The sequence below is a fragment of the Anomaloglossus baeobatrachus genome, chromosome 2 (genome assembly GCF_048569485.1).
Source record: "Anomaloglossus baeobatrachus isolate aAnoBae1 chromosome 2, aAnoBae1.hap1, whole genome shotgun sequence".
In the NCBI taxonomy this organism is placed as follows: domain Eukaryota; kingdom Metazoa; phylum Chordata; class Amphibia; order Anura; family Aromobatidae; genus Anomaloglossus; species Anomaloglossus baeobatrachus.
This window is the reverse complement of record NC_134354.1, coordinates 793433709-793450499: the sequence shown is the minus strand read 5'-3', so window position 1 is coordinate 793450499 and position 16791 is coordinate 793433709. Positions and strand designations below refer to the sequence as shown.

Genomic DNA, 16791 nt, shown 5'->3' with positions numbered 1-16791 from the left:
GTTTGGGAGTATCTCTGTACAGACATTCCCTCCAGCTAATCATTTGGGATGATCTCTGTACAGACATTCACTCCAGCTAATCATGTGGGAAGATCTCTGTACAGACATTCACTCCAGCTAATCATGTGGGAAGATCTCTGTACAGACATTCACTCCAGCTAATCGTTTGGGAGGATCTCTATACAGACATTCCCTCCAGCTAATCGTTTGGGAGGATCTCTGTACAGACATTCCCTCCAGCTAATCGTTTGGGAGGATCTCTATACAGACATTCACTCCAGCTAATCGTTTGGGAGATCTCTGTACAGACATTCACTCCAGCTAATCGTTTGGGAGGATCTCTGTACAGACATTCCCTCCAGCTAATCGTTTGGGAGGATCTCTGTACAGACATTCATTCCAGCTAATCGTTTGGGAGGATCTCTGTACAGACATTCACTCCAGCTAATCGTTTGGGAGGATCTCTGTACAGACATTCACTCCAGCTAATCGTTTGGGAGGATCTCTATACAGACATTCCCTCCAGCTAATCGTTTGGGAGGATCTCTGTACAGACATTCCTTCCAGCTAATCGTTTGTGAGGATCTCTGTACAGACATTCACTCCAGCTAATCGTTTGGGAGGATCTCTGTACAGACAGTCCTTCTAGCTAATCGTTTGTGAGGATCTCTGTACAGACATTCACTCCAGCTAATCGTTTGTGAGGATCTCTGTACAGACATTCCCTCCAGCTAATCGTTTTAGAGGATCTCTGTACAGACATTCCTTCCAGCTAATCGTTTGTGAGGATCTCTGTACAGACGATTCCCTTCAGCTAATCGTTTGGGATGATCTCTGTACAGACATTCCCTCCAGCTAATCATGTGGGAGGATCTCTGTACAGACATTCACTCCAGTTAATCGTTTGGGAGGATCTCAGTACAGACACTCACTCCAGCTAATCGTTTGGGAGGATCTCTGTACAGACATTCACTCCAGCTAATCATGTGGGAAGATCTCTGTACAGACATTCACTCCAGCTAATCATGTGGGAAGATCTCTGTACAGACATTCACTCCAGCTAATCGTTTGGGAGGATCTCTGTACAGACATTCCCTCCAGCTAATCGTTTGGGAGGATCCCTGTACAGACATTCCCTCCAGCTAATCGTTTGTGAGGATCTCTGTACAGACATTCCCTCCAGCTAATCGTTTGGGAGTATCTCTGTACAGACATTCCCTCCAGCTAATCATTTGGGAGGATCTCTGTACAGACATTCACTCCAGCTAATCATGTGGGAAGATCTCTGTACAGACATTCACTCCAGCTAATCATGTGGGAAGATCTCTGTACAGACATTCACTCCAGCTAATCGTTTGGGAGGATCTCTATACAGACATTCCCTCCAGCTAATCGTTTGGGAGGATCTCTGTACAGACATTCCCTCCAGCTAATCGTTTGGGAGGATCTCTATACAGACATTCACTCCAGCTAATCGTTTGGGAGATCTCTGTACAGACATTCACTCCAGCTAATCGTTTGGGAGGATCTCTGTACAGACATTCCCTCCAGCTAATCGTTTGGGAGGATCTCTGTACAGACATTCATTCCAGCTAATCGTTTGGGAGGATCTCTATACAGACATTCCCTCCAGCTAATCGTTTGGGAGGATCTCTATACAGACATTCACTCCAGCTAATCGTTTGGGAGGATCTCTGTACAGACATTCACTCCAGCTAATCGTTTGGGAGGATCTCTGTACAGACATTCACTCCAGCTAATCGTTTGGGAGGATCTCTATACAGACATTCCCTCCAGCTAATCGTTTGGGAGGATCTCTGTACAGACAATCCTTCCAGCTAATCGTTTGTGAGGATCTCTGTACAGACATTCACTCCAGCTAATCGTTTGGGAGGATCTCTGTACAGACAGTCCTTCCAGCTAATCGTTTGTGAGGATCTCTGTACAGACATTCACTCCAGCTAATCGTTTGTGAGGATCTCTGTACAGACATTCCCTCCAGCTAATCGTTTTAGAGGATCTCTGTACAGACATTCCTTCCAGCTAATCGTTTGTGAGGATCTCTGTACAGACGATTCCCTTCAGCTAATCGTTTAGGATGATCTCTGTACAGACATTCCCTCCAGTTAATCATGTGGGAGGATCTCTGTACAGACATTCACTCCAGCTAATCGTTTGGGAGGATCTCTGTACAGACATTCACTCCAGCTAATCGTTTGGGAGGATCTCTGTACAGACATTCACTCCAGCTAATCGTTTTAGAGGATCTCTGTACAGACATTCGCTCCAGCTAATCGTTTGGGAGGATCTTTGTACAGACATTCACTCCAGCTAATCGTTTGTGAGGATCTCTGTACAGACATTCCCTTCAGCTAATCATTTGGGAGGATCTCTGTGGAGACACTCCCTCCAGCTAATCATGTGGGATGATCTCTGTACAGACATTCCCTTCAGCTAATCATGTGGGAGGATCTCTGTACAGACATTCCCTCCAGCTAATCATGTGGGAGGATCTCTGTACAGACATTCCCTCCAGCTAATCGTTTGGGAGGATCTCTGTAAAGACATTCCCTCCAGCTAATCGTTTGGGAGGATCTCTGTACAGACATTCACTCCAGTTAATCGTTTGGGAGGATCTCTGTACAGACATTCCCTCCAGCTAATCGTTTGGGAGGATCTCTGTACAGACATTCACTCCAGCTAATCGTTTGGGAGGATCTCTGTACAGACACTCACTCCAGCTAATCGTTTGGGAGGATCTCTGTACAGACATTCACTCCAGCTAATCATGTGGGAAGATCTCTGTACAGACATTCACTCCAGCTAATCATGTGGGAAGATCTCTGTACAGACATTCACTCCAGCTAATCATGTGGGAAGATCTCTGTACAGACATTCCCTCCAGCTAATCGTTTGGGAGGATCTCTGTACAGACATTCCCTCCAGCTAATCGTTTGTGAGGATCTCTGTACAGACATTCCCTCCAGCTAATCGTTTGGGAGTATCTCTGTACAGACATTCCCTCCAGCTAATCATTTGGGAGGATCTCTGTACAGACATTCACTCCAGCTAATCATGTGGGAAGATCTCTGTACAGACATTCACTCCAGCTAATCATGTGGGAAGATCTCTGTACAGACATTCACTCCAGCTAATCGTTTGGGAGGATCTCTATACAGACATTCCCTCCAGCTAATCGTTTGGGAGGATCTCTGTACAGACATTCCCTCCAGCTAATCGTTTGGGAGGATCTCTATACAGACATTCACTCCAGCTAATCGTTTGGGAGATCTCTGTACAGACATTCACTCCAGCTAATCGTTTGGGAGGATCTCTGTACAGACATTCCCTCCAGCTAATCGTTTGGGAGGATCTCTGTACAGACATTCATTCCAGCTAATCGTTTGGGAGGATCTCTATACAGACATTCCCTCCAGCTAATCGTTTGGGAGGATCTCTATACAGACATTCACTCCAGCTAATCGTTTGGGAGGATCTCTGTACAGACATTCACTCCAGCTAATCGTTTGGGAGGATCTCTGTACAGACATTCACTCCAGCTAATCGTTTGGGAGGATCTCTATACAGACATTCCCTCCAGCTAATCGTTTGGGAGGATCTCTGTACAGACATTCCTTCCAGCTAATCGTTTGTGAGGATCTCTGTACAGACATTCACTCCAGCTAATCGTTTGGGAGGATCTCTGTACAGACAGTCCTTCCAGCTAATCGTTTGTGAGGATCTCTGTACAGACATTCACTCCAGCTAATCGTTTGTGAGGATCTCTGTACAGACATTCCCTCCAGCTAATCGTTTTAGAGGATCTCTGTACAGACATTCCTTCCAGCTAATCGTTTGTGAGGATCTCTGTACAGACGATTCCCTTCAGCTAATCGTTTGGGATGATCTCTGTACAGACATTCCCTCCAGCTAATCATGTGGGAGGATCTCTGTACAGACATTCACTCCAGCTAATCGTTTGGGAGGATCTCAGTACAGACACTCACTCCAGCTAATCGTTTGGGAGGATCTCTGTACAGACATTCACTCCAGCTAATCATGTGGGAAGATCTCTGTACAGACATTCACTCCAGCTAATCATGTGGGAAGATCTCTGTACAGACATTCACTCCAGCTAATCGTTTGGGAGGATCTCTGTACAGACATTCCCTCCAGCTAATCGTTTGTGAGGATCTCTGTACAGACATTCCCTCCAGCTAATCGTTTGGGAGTATCTCTGTACAGACATTCCCTCCAGCTAATCATTTGGGAGGATCTCTGTACAGACATTCACTCCAGCTAATCATGTGGGAAGATCTCTGTACAGACATTCACTCCAGCTAATCATGTGGGAAGATCTCTGTACAGACATTCACTCCAGCTAATCGTTTGGGAGGATCTCTATACAGACATTCCCTCCAGCTAATCGTTTGGGAGGATCTCTGTACAGACATTCCCTCCAGCTAATCGTTTGGGAGGATCTATATACAGACATTCACTCCAGCTAATCGTTTGGGAGATCTCTGTACAGACATTCACTCCAGCTAATCGTTTGGGAGGATCTCTGTACAGACATTCCCTCCAGCTAATCGTTTGGGAGGATCTCTGTACAGACATTCATTCCAGCTAATCGTTTGGGAGGATCTCTATACAGACATTCCCTCCAGCTAATCGTTTGGGAGGATCTCTATACAGACATTCACTCCAGCTAATCGTTTGGGAGGATCTCTGTACAGACATTCACTCCAGCTAATCGTTTGGGAGGATCTCTGTACAGACATTCACTCCAGCTAATCGTTTGGGAGGATCTCTATACAGACATTCCCTCCAGCTAATCGTTTGGGAGGATCTCTGTACAGACAATCCTTCCAGCTAATCGTTTGTGAGGATCTCTGTACAGACATTCACTCCAGCTAATCGTTTGGGAGGATCTCTGTACAGACAGTCCTTCCAGCTAATCGTTTGTGAGGATCTCTGTACAGACATTCACTCCAGCTAATCGTTTGTGAGGATCTCTGTACAGACATTCCCTCCAGCTAATCGTTTTAGAGGATCTCTGTACAGACATTCCTTCCAGCTAATCGTTTGTGAGGATCTCTGTACAGACGATTCCCTTCAGCTAATCGTTTAGGATGATCTCTGTACAGACATTCCCTCCAGCTAATCATGTGGGAGGATCTCTGTACAGACATTCACTCCAGCTAATCGTTTGGGAGGATCTCTGTACAGACATTCACTCCAGCTAATCGTTTGGGAGGATCTCTGTACAGACATTCACTCCAGCTAATCGTTTTAGAGGATCTCTGTACAGACATTCGCTCCAGCTAATCGTTTGGGAGGATCTTTGTACAGACATTCACTCCAGCTAATCGTTTGTGAGGATCTCTGTACAGACATTCCCTTCAGCTAATCATTTGGGAGGATCTCTGTGGAGACACTCCCTCCAGCTAATCATGTGGGATGATCTCTGTACAGACATTCCCTTCAGCTAATCATGTGGGAGGATCTCTGTACAGACATTCCCTCCAGCTAATCATGTGGGAGGATCTCTGTACAGACATTCCCTCCAGCTAATCGTTTGGGAGGATCTCTGTAAAGACATTCCCTCCAGCTAATCGTTTGGGAGGATCTCTGTACAGACATTCACTCCAGTTAATCGTTTGGGAGGATCTCTGTACAGACATTCCCTCCAGCTAATCGTTTGGGAGGATCTCTGTACAGACATTCACTCCAGCTAATCATTTCAGAGGATCTCTGTACAGACATTCCCTTCAGCTAATCATGTGGGAGGATCTCTGTACAGACATTCACTCCAGCTAATCGTTTGGGAGGATCTCTGTACAGACATTCATTCCAGCTAATCGTTTTAGAGGATCTCTGCACAGACATTCCCTCCAGCTAATCATGTGGGAGGATCTCTGTACAGACATACACTCTAGCTAATCGTTTGTGAGGATCTCTATACAGACATTGACTCCAGCTAATCGTTTGGGAGATCTCTTTACAGACATTCCCTTCAGCTAATCATGTGGGAGGATCTCTGTACAGACATTCACTCCAGTTAATCCTTTGGGAGGATCTCTGTACAGACATCAACTCTAGCTAATCGTTTGGGAGGATCTCTGTACACACATTCCCTCCAGCTACTGATGTGGGAGGATCTCTGTACAGACATTCCCTCCAGCTACTCATGTGAGAGGATCTCTGTACAGACATTCCCTCCAGCTAATCGTTTGGGAGGATCCCTGTACAGACATTTACTCCAGCTAATCATGTGGGAGGATCTCTGTACAATCGCTTGGGAGGGTGAGTGTTATATTTTAATTTTAATGTATACAGCATGGGTTCTTTTTGTAACTTTTTTTTACCTATATGTAACAATTTATGATACTGACACTCTGTGATATTGTGATTTTGGGACCTCTGTTTGCAGACTTCTGTATGGGGCTATTCACATTGGTTATATGTTTGAGGGCTGATTATCACAATTAGTGATCGACCCTCCTGACCTTTTCTTTTCTTTGTGTGAAGCAATAGCAATCTTTATGGTGTCTAGCGCTGGGTGTTATTTTTATATCTTGCATTTCTAAAAAAGCTCTGTGAGAGTTTTTATTTTTAACATTGTTGACATAAATTTCCTTCCAAGCAAGAATAACTTCTCCAAACCTTGTGTAAAATCTTAAGAAGTGTGGTACACGACTAATGGGATGTTGCTTTAAGAAAGTATAAGTGTTACAGCCAGATGGCCCACACTTGGTGGAGGGATTAAACATGGCATTAACAAAAAAAACAGGAACCTGAAAAGTAGGTGCCATGGAATATGATGGCCAAACAGGGGCGGCTGCTGGTTTGGGGTTTGGAGGCAGACCCGAAAAATTATTGTTTTGTTCAGCAATACCCTGCAGAATATGTGACAGAAAACTGGAGCTGTAAAGAACTGTAGAGAGCTGTCGGGAGCTCCGGGAACTGTGTTCGGTAGCTTTAGCTGAGGTGAAGGCCTGCTGTTAGCCAGGACATCGCCCCCACACCCAGAGGGTGAGGAAAGCCTTTTCCCTGTTAAGGACACCAAAGGACCCTCACAAAAGAAGACATCCGAGCACAGGCCTGTAAAAACATTAAAATTAATACATCTAGTTATCAAACATTTTATAGTAGGACATATTATATATATTCACAGTTCTGTTTATGTTGGAGGGCATAGCTTATCGATAAAGTTCTTATAAGGAATAAATATTAAGATATCCATATTGAATATACATAAGTGCTGACATAGTATGGTATATTTATCCATCTGGAAGCTTCTAGAGATTACACCATGTGACATGCATCCAGCAGTAATTTCCCTATATGGTTTGGACAGTTGTCATATAACATGACAAGATGGAGGGGGCTCCTCACTCCTGCACGTCGCCAACTGACCCAGAATCCTTTCAGCCTGCAAGATGAACACATGCTGTCAAGCCTACAGTATATCACCTCTGCCTTACTATTCAGGATCCAAGGAGAGATGGATGAAGATTTTCTATTGATCAGTATGGACTAATTGAACTCTTTTACGTAAGCTAATGCAGTATATTTTTTTCCTTTTCTGTAACTGAACTGCAACTTTATAATTAGCCAACCATTTTTATCAGATATAAAATACATTTATTTTTTTTTTATATATTCTGAAGTCCATTATTCATGTGTCTTATCGCGTATTTGAAGAAAAATATATTTAAGAGTATATTTTTAACATTTAAAATAATGATTGTCCTAGGACAATAGTAAGCGCTTAACCCAGTAATTGCTTATGATTCTGCAGCTGGTTACACAGGCAAAAACACCCCAAAAATTGCCCAGATAAAGTTTATAAGGAATACATTGGATATTTTGCCGTAGTGGAAAAAATCTCTCATGAACCAGCGCTGAATAATAAGGCACTAATAAACAAAAAACTACTTTATTACAGAATATCTAATGCATACTACTGAACAAACATTAACCACAATAAAACCTCAGTATACAATAGGACTACACTGTCGTGAGGCCCCGGCCGGTGGCGGTCACGATATATGGCAGATCAAAAAAATCCTACTGAAGGCTTGATCCAATAAAATGTTCGAGAATAAAAATAACATATATTTTTAAAGGATGATTTGTAAAGGCTGAGAAGCCGGTAGGTAGAAGAACCGGTAGGTGGAAAACAATCCTCCTATTTCAGGATACCTGTATTAAAGACAAGGACAATGTTCTGTGCTTAGTTGGATTCTCACACGCTGCACTCACGATCCCTGATTGGGGTTGGGTAAACCGCGCTCCTAGTATCGGATATAACGGTAAATATGCCAGCGCACTGGGGGCCCGTTACAGATCCCCAGTGTGTATTACCTGACGCTGATACCGATCAGGAGGGTACCATGGTATGTGGTCCTTGCGTGGAACAGAGTTTGCCTCCTAGCTGATGGAAACAGCTGATGCCGGGTCCCGATGCACAGAGGATTGCGTCCAGACACCCGGGTGCCAGATGGAAGTCTGCTGGATTTAAACAGAGGACAATCCAAGACTGCAGACTTAGCTAAAGGCTTGTTTTGGGCGTTAGCCCGCCAAGAAAGTAGATCCCGTAGTGGATCCACTGGGGATCTGTAACGGGCCCCCAGTGCGCTGGCATATTTACCGTTATATCCGATACTAGGAGCGCGGTTTACCCAACCCCAATCAGGGATCGTGAGTGCAGCGTGTGAGAATCCAACTAAGCACAGAACATTGTCCTTGTCTTTGATACAGGTATCCTGAAATAGGAGGATTGTTTTCCACCTACCGGTTCTTCTACCTACCGGCTTCTCAGCCTTTACAAATCATCCTTTATATCGTGACCGCCACCGGCCGGGGCCTCACGACAGTGTAGTCCTATTGTATACTGAGGTTTTATTGTGGTTAATGTTTGTTCAGTAGTATGCATTAGATATTCTGTAATAAAGTAGTTTTTTGTTTATTAGTGCCTTATTATTCAGCGCTGGTTCATGAGAGATTTTTTCCACTACGGCAAAATCTCCAATGTATTCCTTATTTTTAACATTTGGCGAGCTCAGCTATTCGTGTTTTTTTAAATTTTTTGTACTTGTTCCTTTTACTTTACATAACAGGGGACAGAAGTAATAAATATCTCCTGCAAAGTGACAGGGAATTGACAATTTATAAAAATCACGCAGAACCTAGAAAATACGGATAAGTTCAAGTCGCATGAATGTTTTAAATGAACTTTAAAGAGTTACAAAGCCACAGAAGTTAACCTTTGACGTGTCTTTGAGCAAGAAAGAATAAGTCAGTCCATAAGAAGTATTGGACGTGCTGAACAAGGTGAATCAAGTCTCAGAGGATCATCCATCAGATCATCTGATCATTTCAGGTAAGAAAATGGATTTTATCTCTTCTTATGTTAAGCAAAGTAAACTTCAGTTCACATACTCAGATATTTCTAATGTAGAGGAGATTTGGGTATGCCTTTATGGGGAGTGTGAACTTGAGAATTCACGTGTAGAATGTGCAATGTCTTTTAATAGAGAGAAACAGAAAATGAGAAATGTCTGTCATTTAGTCTATGAATTTCACAAGTTAGTGTTAGAAAAAGGTAAAAATGGTGGAAATGGACAACCTGACTTGTCAGGAAAGTCAGTGATAGAGAAATCCAAAGACTGCTTAGAACCTGAAATGTCAGTAAGTGATATTGTGAATTCTGACTGTAATCAAGATGGCCGCAGACATGTGCCGTGTATTCAAGGTAACCTTCGGGACTTTGGAGAAGAAGCAGGAAATGACATAGAGAAGTCAGAAGGGGGAGGAGCCAGAGTAGGAGATGTGCAAAGACTTGTCAGAGAAGGAAATGACAAAGCGGAGCCAGAAGGGGGAGGAGTCAGAGAGCATGGCGGAGATCAGTTTCTAAAATTAGAACAGGCTAAGTTAGAACTTAAACTTAGGAAGAATCTATTGGACTTATGCAAATTAATTCCCGCATACGATCCTAAAATACATGTATGCAGAAATTCAGAAATATTTGAAAGTTGCGTTGAAAAATTAAATTTAACCAATAGTGAGAAGACTCAGATATTTGATATATGGTTACCCCAGCAATTTTTCAGACAGCTAGCATTAAAAAAGTCTTCTGACTTCTGACAATGAGACTTTTGATTGTCCAACTGAGGATGACATCACAAGGCTGAGAAATCTCATTTTTTGTGAACGGAATGAAGCGAGTCCAAATTATGAGATGTTGAAGGAATTACAAATTGAACAGAATGAGAGTACGTTCTCATTTATGTCTGTTTTTGAACGTTTGTATAGGGCGGTCATTCCAAATGTCAGACTGAATGGAATGATACATTTATTCGTCAAGAAATTTAATTTCCTTGATGATACAACCTGTACTGTGGCATTAAAGAAAAAGTCCCTATTCGAATGTACGACATTTATCGATTTTGTTAGAAATCACCAAAGTCAATCAAAACAGAAATTAATTAAATCCAAAAAACCAACACAAAAAAAGGAGAGATTCTGTAAAAAACCAACAGTGTCTCCCAGATCCAAATATTTCTGTGACAAAATGTATAAAATTCGCAGGAAATTGCATGTAAATTACAAATCATACACCCCCCCTCTTTCCTTGTCACCTTCAATGAAAGAGAAAATTGTCACAAAATCTGATACCGACAATCTCAGACAAGCGATTTTTAAAAGCCCTGAAAGACAGAAACAGGTATCTTGTGCAAATTCTCTCCCCTTGTCACTATTGAAAGAAAAAATGTCGTCCAGAGAATTTGACATCCAGCGACAGCTGGATGGGCCGTCGGAGAGAGATATTTTTTTTAATTTAAGGAAAAAAATTGAGTTACAGAGCATTTTCAGAGATTCCTACAGGTTGAAAATGAATATAATAGATCAGATATTGGAAGATAAACTGGGGTTTGGTTTTCAGCTAAATAAAGGGGATTTCTGGATAAATTAATTTTGTTATTTGATATTTATTATTGTTCACATACAGTGTATCCATGTAATACATACCTTCTATAGATTTATGTATATATATACAGTTAGGTCCAGAAATCTTTGGCCAGTGACACAATTTTGGCGAGTTGGGCTCTGCATGCCACCACATTGGATTTGAAATGAAATCTCTACAACAGAATTAAAGTGCAGATTGTAACGTTTAATTTGAAGGTTTGAACAAAAATATCTGATAGAAATTGTAGGAATTGTACACATTTCTTTACAAACACTCCACATTTTAGGAGGTCAAAAGTAATTGGACAAATAAACCAAACCCAAACAAAATATTTTTATTTTCAATATTTTGTTGCAAATCCTTTGGAGGCAATCACTGCCTTAAGTCTGGAACCCATGGACATCACCAAACGCTGGGTTTCCTCCTTCTTAATGCTTTGCCAGGCCTTTACAGCCGCAGCCTTCAGGTCTTGCTTGTTTGTGGGTCTTTCCGTCTTAAGTCTGGATTTGAGCAAGTGAAATGCATGCTCAATTGGGTTAAGATCTGGTGATTGACTTGGCCATTGCAGAATGTTCCACTTTTTTGCACTCATGAACTCCTGGGTAGCTTTGGCTGTATGCTTGGGGTCATTGTCCATCTGTACTATGAAGCGCCGTCCGATCAACTTTGCGGCATTTGGCTGAATCTGGGCTGAAAGTATATCCCGGTACACTTCAGAATTCATCCGGCTACTCTTGTCTGCTGTTATGTCATCAATAAACACAAGTGACCCAGTGCCATTGAAAGCCATGCATGCCCATGCCATCACGTTGCCTCCACCATGTTTTTCAGAGGATGTGGTGTGCCTTGGATCATGTGCCGTTCCCTTTCTTCTCCAAACTTTTTTCTTCCCATTATTCTGGTACAGGTTGATCTTTGTCTCATCTGTCCATAGAATACTTTTCCAGAACTGAGCTGGCTTCATGAGGTGTTTTTCAGCAAATTTAACTCTGGCCTGTCTATTTTTGGAATTGATGAATGGTTTGCATCTAGATGTGAACCCTTTGTATTTACTTTCATGGAGTCTTCTCTTTACTGTTGACTTAGAGACAGATACACCTACTTCACTGAGAGTGTTCTGGACTTCAGTTGATGTTGTGAACGGGTTCTTCTTCACCAAAGAAAGTATGCGGCGATCATCCACCACTGTTGTCATCCGTGGACGCCCAGGCCTTTTTGAGTTCCCAAGCTCACCAGTCAATTCCTTTTTTCTCAGAATGTACCCGACTGTTGATTTTGCTACTCCAAGCATGTCTGCTATCTCTCTGATGGATTTTTTCTTTTTTTTTCAGCCTCAGGATGTTCTGCTTCACCTCAATTGAGAGTTCCTTAGACCGCATGTTGTCTGGTCACAGCAACAACTTCCAAATGCAAAACCACACACCTATAATCAACCCCAGACCTTTTAATTACTTCATTGATTACAGGTTAACGAGGGAGACGCCTTCAGAGTTAATTGCAGCCCTTAGAGTCCCTTGTCCATTTACTTTTGGTACCTTGAAAAAGAGGAGGCTATACATTACAGAGCTCTGATTCCTAAACCCTTTCTCCGATTTGAATGTGAAAACTCTCATATTGCAGCTGGGAGTGTGCACTTTCAGCCCATATTATATATAGAATTGTATTTCTGAACATGTTTTTGTAAACAGCTAAAATAACAAAACTTGTGTCACTGTCCAAATATTTCTGGACCTAACTGTATATATATATATATATATATATATATATATAATATATATATATATATATATATATATATATATATATAATATATATATATATATATATATATAAAAGGGTAGTGATAGTAAGATCAAAGTCATATTTTCATTTAGTTATATGATAGTTAAATTTTATAAATTAATAATTTGATCTCTGTATATGAATAATAATATTTAAAATTTAATAACACGGAAAAGTATAACATTTTAAGTGTTTCATTTTTATCATAAATATGATAACAATTTTATTCTTTTATTTCCCTCAGAATTTATCAGTAAAGCAGATTGATGAAGTATTAACTTTTTATTTATAAATTTGTTCTTATCCTCAATCAGGTAACATATATCTTATTGTGTAAGGCTAATCGCGAAACCATGATTAATAATAATAAGAAGAAGAATAATTATTATTTTCTCAGATACCAATTGCCAGAGGACCATTAATTTTAACATTTCTTTCAGGAATTTGAATATATCTTCCTTAGAGCTATTAGAAGTGTGATCTGAGTTTTGGAGTGGAGTACTTAAACTGCTTGCTGTGTTGGAATGGGATGTTCTTTGTATGTAACCAGAGCATGTGACACTTGAATTACTGAGCTAATAATAAATGTCTGTCTGTTCTATGGTCAAATGTACAGTATGTGACTATTAAAGGTACCTGTTACTCATGAGTATGTAATAAATTGGAATTCGTATTTTTCAAGAAGTACTTCAAATTAGTATCATTTTTTTTTTTTAAATGCGCATAGAAAAATTGGAAAAACAGGGATATGTGTCTGTCAATGTTTTCTATGTGGATGTATATGTTAAAGAACCATGACAGTGTACATAGATGTGTCTATGAATGATTGACTGTCTGAGCAGCTGCCGACGTCAATTACTTGTTTAAGGGGTCTTTGAAGCTTCCAAAAGAAAAAAAAAGAATTTTTTGCTTTAACTTCAAGGAGATATATGTATATATATGTATATTATTTAGGATAAATAAGTTATAGTACATAAGTATTAATAATGAAGGAATTTATACAGAATATATCTTATTCATAGGCATATTTCTTTAGTATAGATGTGTTAGGATCCTTATTGACGGTTTATTCTAGAATTACATTCTAGAATAAGGTTTTTTTAATGTTTTGATTTTTATACAGGTTTGTGTTATTTTCACTGATACACAGATTGGTAATCATTTCCTTTTCAAATATGAAAGAAATATTTATAATATGGTCTTGAAGAGATACAACATAAATTTTAATTTAATTTAATTTTAATTTAAATTTTAATTTAATTAATCTTGACATTAATTTGTATAACATCATATTTCATGATATTAAAAGGAATAGGTTGGGGTTTAATTACATATTTATATTTGATTAATATATGTGTCTACATAATACTTTAATAATTAATATTAATCAAGTACAAAGGGAAAATTAGGAATAAAAAAAAATATATATATATATATATATATATATATATATATATATATATATATATATATATATATATATATATATATATATATATATTTGAAGTATGGTAACCACAATGCATTTATATACTAAGGAAGAGTATTATCAGCAAGATTACATGACTTAATTATTTTTATAGGTTAATGATATGACAGGTATGGAACTCATACAAGATATTGGTAATATTAAGGTTATGTGTTATTAAGGACATAAGTGTCATATACATAGAAGGCCTTATTGTTATTCCAATTTTCATTTTTGTTTTTATTCCAATTTTCCTTTTTCCTTTTATTCTTATTTTATTTTTGATTATTTTTATTTAATATTCAAATTTTTAATCAAAATTTTAAATTCTACAATTTTTATTTTTTCCTTCAAATTTTAAATATCTCAATTGAGAAAACACTTCAATATTTAGTTAGTGTCTAAAATAAGAATATTACTTTATTAAATATGAATCATATTAAAAGGGAAAGTTCCAATTTTTGGAAGAAAAGAACACTTCATTCATCACTGTATTCAATTATTTACTTCCTAGTAATACATTATTCTTTTATTAGTATGTTAACCCAATAAGGATGAAATATTAGTTATAGTTACATAGTTTCTTATATAGTAGGTTATTTATTAAATAATAGACAAATCAAATAAATTAAATTAGAGTAATAAAGATGGAAGATCGAGGTACATCTAGGTTTACCTTCATATATATTATATATATTTTTTAATCAATAATAATCATTTATAATGAGTAATATTGTGTTTTGATGAAATCATCCAGTCTTTTCTAAAAGATTATTTGCTTTGGTTTATAATTTACAAATGATCTAACTAAATAAGCCACATTGTTGCCTTTCATATTTATAATATGGTACATGTTATAGGTACACATTGTATTATTTCATATTTTATATTACATTTTGGCATTATTCAAACCATTGCCACCTATGGGTTTGGAAAGGTAATAACACCGATGACAAAAAAGGTTATTACATGAAATACTATCGTCTATACCATTATGCAATATTATTACATCATTCTAAGTATCAATTATATTAATACTTCTACGATAATAATAATGACATGGTATTATAGTATTAGAGTTATGATACGCTGTGACATTTATTAGTGGTAGTATCATTGCTATATTTGGTATTTAGATTAGGGAATGAAGTCTTCAATCAAGATTAAGATAAAAGACTTTTAGTAATTTTTTTAAAGTCAAGAGGGATTCCACAAAAGTTGCAAAAGCTGATATCCAAAAGTCCAAAAGGTAACGTCTCAAATAAGACTGTGTTATATACAATACACTTACCACTGTGGGACCTCAGAAAGACAGTGATCCTATGGTGCCAGGATGGACAACCCTGACACATGGTCTGTGCAAGGCCCTGTGCGCACTGGAAAATGGAATTTTCTCAAGAAAATTCCGCAGGCACTGAAAGATTACCGCACCCGCAGTAAAAAACCGCGGCAAACCGCACCCGAAAACTGCATGCGGTTTGCCGCAGTTTGCTGCGGTTTTACCGCGGTATTTTTCGCGGTATTGCCGCGGTTTTGCCGCGTGCGGGTTGGTACATGTGCTTATTGCATTCAATGCAATAAAGCACATTGAAAAAAAATAAAAAAAAATAATAATTTCCTTTTTAGATAGTAGATAGATAGATAAAGAGACAGAAGAATAGATAGAGGGATAGATAGATAGAGGGATAGATAGATAGAGGGATAGATAGATAGCTAGACAGATAGATAGATAGATAAATAGATAGAGGGATAGATAGATAGATAGATAGATAGATAGATAGATAGAGGACAGATCGCTGCATTTCCCACGGTCGGCAGTGAGTTCACATTACCGGCTGTGTGAAATGACCGGTAATTACCTCTGCTGTCTGCTGCGAGGCTACATTCATTCAGCGCTGTGTGTCAGTCGCGGCTGGATGTAAGCAGCGCAGGACCTGTGGATTATGCTGGAGCTGTGGATTACGCCGGAGCTTTGTTTCGGGAGGGGTTAATAAAAGGGTGAACGAGGCTTGTTTGTGTTTTATTTAAAATAAAGGATTTTTCTGTGTGTTTTATTCACTTTACTTACGGGTTGATCATGTCAGCTGTCTCATAGACGCTGCCATGATCAAGCCTGGAGTTAATGGTGGTGATCCACCACCATTAACCCCTTGTATTACCCTGACTGCCACTGCTACACGGCGGCAGAAAGAGCCGGGGACACGCCGGTACTGCCGCATAATGCATGCGACAGTGCCGGGGCAGCTGCGGCTGATATTCTCGGCTGCCGGAGGGGGAGTGAGGCGGGGGACATTAACCCTGCCCCTCTCCCTCCCCAGCCTGAGAATACCGGGCCGCCGCTGTGTGCTTACCTCGGCTGGACGGTAAATATACAGCGGAGCCCACGTGTTTTGTTTTCTATATTTCCGTTTGCTTTCTATGTGTGTTCTATATGTCTGTGTCTATGTGTTCTGTGTCTGTGATGTCTGTGTCTGTGATCTGTGTGTTTGTTTACTCTCTGCTTTGCTTCCTCTTCCTGTAATGACATCACTTCCCTGCAAAACCGCAGGCAGCGATGTACATT

General features: G+C 39.6%; 1 protein-coding gene across 1 annotated transcript in view; it reads right to left on the bottom strand.

Moving 5' to 3' along the window:
• Positions 1-16791, bottom strand: part of LOC142290093 (uncharacterized) — a 115306-nt gene that overhangs the window by 10776 nt on the left and 87739 nt on the right. The gene's annotated exons all lie outside the window — the stretch shown is intronic.